General features: G+C 48.0%; 1 non-coding gene across 1 annotated transcript; it reads right to left on the reverse strand.

Moving 5' to 3' along the window:
• Positions 1-1,953: 1,953 nt before the first annotated feature.
• Positions 1,954-2,026, reverse strand: trnav-cac (transfer RNA valine (anticodon CAC)). The gene has a single exon. It is a non-coding gene; the product is annotated as a tRNA-Val (tRNA).
• Between the last annotated feature and the right edge of the window lie 2,447 nt (positions 2,027-4,473).

Consider the following 4,473-nt stretch of genomic DNA (forward strand, 5'->3'; position numbering starts at 1 on the left):
CAGCATCTATGGAGCGAAGGAAATAGGCAACGTTTTGGGTCTAAAGAAGGCGTTTCAGCCCAAAACATTGCCTATTTCCTTCGCTCCATAGATGCTGCTGCACCCACTGAGTTTCTCCAGCATTTTTGTGTACCTTGGAATGTAGAAGTGTTAGGTTCGGTGTGACTCAGGATTTGAGGACCATGACTAAAATGTGATTGTTATTATGTACAGTATTTAAAAAAAAGATTTTACTACTTGCCTCCGAACACCACTTTGGTGGTACTCACAATCATTTTCCAAAAGTTATTGACATCATCTTTGAAGCAGGTTGTTGCCCTTATGGGCCTGTCCCACTTGGGCAATTTTTCAGCGGGCTGCAGGTGACTGTCAGGTTCGCGGCACTCGCTGAAAAACCAAGAACTGGAAAGGTGACTGTCAGAGTGGAACACGCACACACACGGAACACACACACACACACACACACACACACACACACACACACCGCGAAGGCGGGGGCCAGGGAAAGCGGGGGAGCGCTGTCTGAAATTCACACGGTGCAAAGCCAAGGTGATATCGACACACAGCACAATAACAGGAAGACGGCTAGCAGTGTATGGTAAGTCCTTTAAAAAAACGGGGGAGAAGGAGTGGAGACACTTTGAAGAAGCCAGAAAACTTGTAATAAGCCAGAGATACACAACTGTGAAGTTTCCTTGGTTCTGAAAACTCATGCTTACGTTTTCTTTCCCCAATGAGCCAATGAAAATGCCCGGTCAGCAAAGGCGATTAATTAAAACTACCTATGACTACTTTGACTACCCATAACTACATGGCGACCCCATTACAATGCACCTACAACTACAAAAGTATCTATTTTCTCCATGGCGACCAATTTTTGGTTGCAGAAAATGTCCCGCCCTTTCGGTTAGTTGGCTTTTCGGCTTAGTTTCCATTCAGTTATTTGGCTTCCACTTCTTTGCTTCGGCTTATCGTCCTTCGACCCCACGTCCCCACACGGTCTGCTATACCCAAGTAAGGGATTATCATTGGATGTAGCTGAAACAAAGAACTACAGATGATGGTTGTAGATTTGTTATTACCTGTGCAACTCAATCCGTCTCAAGGCCGGGTTTACAACTGTTGCAAAATGAGCTTGATGATAACAAAAGCCGAGAGCCTGAGGTGCCATCCTCCGCTCAGCTCTCTGAAAGTGAAGATAACAGTTCAGCCATCCACTCTCTCCTCCCTTCCTCTAACGAGCAACTTGTCCCTGAGGTAACCATGTTTGTGAATAACAAGCCTGTGATGGCAAAGATTGATACGGGCGTAAAATGCAATGTCACCTCGTTATCTGAGTTTAACAAAATACGTGATGCTGAACATGATGAAAAGGCCTCGGCCACGCTTCGAGCCTACGGGGGAGATGTTCTACACCTGCTTGGACAGACTGATTTAAACTGCATCATAGACTTGCGGTCTCATACCCTAAAGTTTTATATCGTCAAGGGGGATTCTGAAACTCTGCTTGGTATCAATGCATTCCACAATCTAGGCCTAGTATACTTTGGCCATACTGTCCATCAACTCTTTGTCACTGAGGGCCCCACTCAGCAAATACTCTCTCAATACAGAGAACAGTTTAACGAAGAGTTTGGCAAGCTGTCCCTCAAGGACCACATTGCCGTTGATCCCAACGTCACTCCTGTGGTCCGAGCACCACATCATGTTCCGCATGCCATACATGACAGAGTACACAATGAACTATATAACCATATAACAGCACGGAAACAGGCCATCTCGGCCCTACAAGTCCGTGCCGAACAACTTTTTTCCCTTAGTCCCACCTGCCTGCACTCATACCATGACCCTCCATTCCCTTCTCATCCATATGCCTATCCAATTTATTTTTAAATGATACCAACGAACCTGCCTCCACCACTTCCGCTGTAAGCTCAATATAACCAAAAATAATGTTCCTGCCCAGGATTGAACTGGGGACCTTTCGCGTGTGAGGCGAACGTGATAACCACTACACTACAGAAACTACAACACTACAACTAAAGCGGATGGTATCCCTGGGTGTCATTGCTGAAGTTACTGACCCATCTGACTGGGTTTCCACCACGGTGGTTGCAATGTAAAAAAACAAGGAGGAAATCCGTATTTGCATAAACCCCAGGGAAACCCCAGGGATCACAACACTACTATCAAACGCCCACACTACCCTATACAAACGGAAGAAGAAGTTGCTGCTCAAATAGGCAACGCATCAGTGTTCTCTGTTCTGGATGCCTAAAGCTCATTTTGGCAGATTCCGCTGGACCCAGACTCGCTCAGCCTTACTATGTTCGGCACCCCCTTCGGCCTGAGAATGCCCTTTGGCATCAACTCTGACAGTGAGGTTTTCCAGCGCACAATGGAACAATTGTTTGCGGAATATCCATGCGCCATCATTGTTGATGACATTCCCTTCTACGGGCGCGACTTGGCTGAGCATGACGCCAATTACTAGACCGTGCCAAGGACATTCAGCTCAAACTCAATCCCCTGAAGTGCAAGTTTCAAGTCCCGGAAGTTACCTACGTCGGACATGTTTACACAAGTGATGGTCTCAGACCAGACCCATCGAAAACTGCAGCTATCAACGAGATGCCGATTCATACTGATGTTGCGAGTCTACAAATGTTCCTTGGAATGGTCAACTACCTGGGGAAATTTATTCCCAACCTCAGCGACATATCTGCCCCTCTGCTGGACCTGACACACAAAGACGCTGCATGGTCCAGGTATCCGCAGCACCAAACAGCTTTTGATATCCTCGAGTTGCAGCTGGCCAGCGCACCTACCCTCGCCTATTGCACGTTGGAGTTACCTGTAACGCTCACATGTGATGCGTCCCAGTACGGACTTGGCGCTGCTTGCCTGCAGACCGCTACCGATGGCGACTGCAAGCCTGTTTCATATGCCTCTCACACACTAACTGATACTGAACAACGTTACGCCCAGATTGAAAAAGAATTACTTGCAGTGGTTTTCGCATGCAAAAAATTCAAAGACTTTATTTTTGGGAAGTCTGTGATTATAGAAACAGACCACCAGCTGCTGGTCACCATCTTGAGTAAACCCTTTCACGCTGCTACAGATCACCTGCAACGGATGATGATGATGCAGCTGCAGCATTTTGATTTCAACATTGTCCATAAAAAAAAGCAAGGTCATGCACAAAGCTGACACGCTATCAAGGGCCCCACGCAAAACCAGCAAACAACTCTCTGAACAGGACCAGTTCTCAGTAATGTGGGTATTGTATGTGCCGACTGATTGCTTGAGCAGCCTGGCAGAGCGCACGGCTACTGACAAGACTTTATAAATGCTGTCTGCAGTCATCCGGTGTTGCTGGCCGGATAATCTACACAACACCCTGCTCGCAATCCACCCATACTTCCTGATTTGCAACGAGCTGGTGTTACAGGACGGGATTATAGTCAAGGGCCACAAGACAGTTTTCCCAGCTGTCCTCCGGGACAAGTACTTCGACGCCATCCACTGGGGCCACCCCGGTGTGGAGGCAACTTTACAATGAGCACAGAACATGTTTTACTGGCCTGATATGACCAAGTACATACGTGACAAAACTGAAGTCTGCACCATCTGCAAAAGCCTGACGCTGCACCAGCAGAAGCAGCCCTTACTCCCGCATACTATTCCTCCTCTACCGTGGTCCAGGGCAGCTGCCGACATATTCAAATGGCACTATCTGAGAAGCACTATCTGGTTATTGTCGACTCTTATTCGGGCTAGTTTGACATCGAATCTACTACAAACCGTCACATCTGAACCAGTTATCCAGAAATTGCAGCGCCATTTCTCCATGCACGCCTTCTATTCGACAACAGCAGTCAGTTCACCAGCCAGCTTTTCAAAGACTTTGCACAACGATGGGACTTTCGACATATCACCAGCAGCCCTGAGTTTCCGCAGTCCAATGGACTGGCCAAACGAACCACCAGCAGCCCTGAGTTTCCGCAGTCCCATCGTCCAGGCTGATGTGGCCGCTGTTGCAGTTCCCCCTCAGCTCACCGCGACCGACAAGGTGCAGCTGGACACTAAGTGCTGGAGTAACCAGGCAGCAAGGTGCAGCTGGACACTGCTGGGCTCCCTCCTTGCCCACCAGCCGCTGCCCCTCACCCCACCACCACCCCCCCACCCACGCTCGGTCTCCCATCACCCGCCCACTCGCCAGTCTGACTCCCCCTCCTCCAGCAAGTGCGCAGGCCGACCGGACTTTAAACTTTGAATAGTGGAACCAATAATGGTGACAACTGCATGTGTAATATATGTGAAATGAATGTCACCGTGCAGTTGCATATGTGACAAATAAATCACTATTGATTATTGGCTGTTGACTGTGAAAACTGTTTTTTCTTGCAACTCTCTGCAATCTTCCTGCATATTATTTCCTCCAGTTCCTGTTGACTATTTGGGGTTTAA

The sequence above is a fragment of the Leucoraja erinacea genome, chromosome 19, assembly GCF_028641065.1.
Source record: "Leucoraja erinacea ecotype New England chromosome 19, Leri_hhj_1, whole genome shotgun sequence".
Lineage (NCBI taxonomy): Eukaryota > Metazoa > Chordata > Chondrichthyes > Rajiformes > Rajidae > Leucoraja > Leucoraja erinaceus.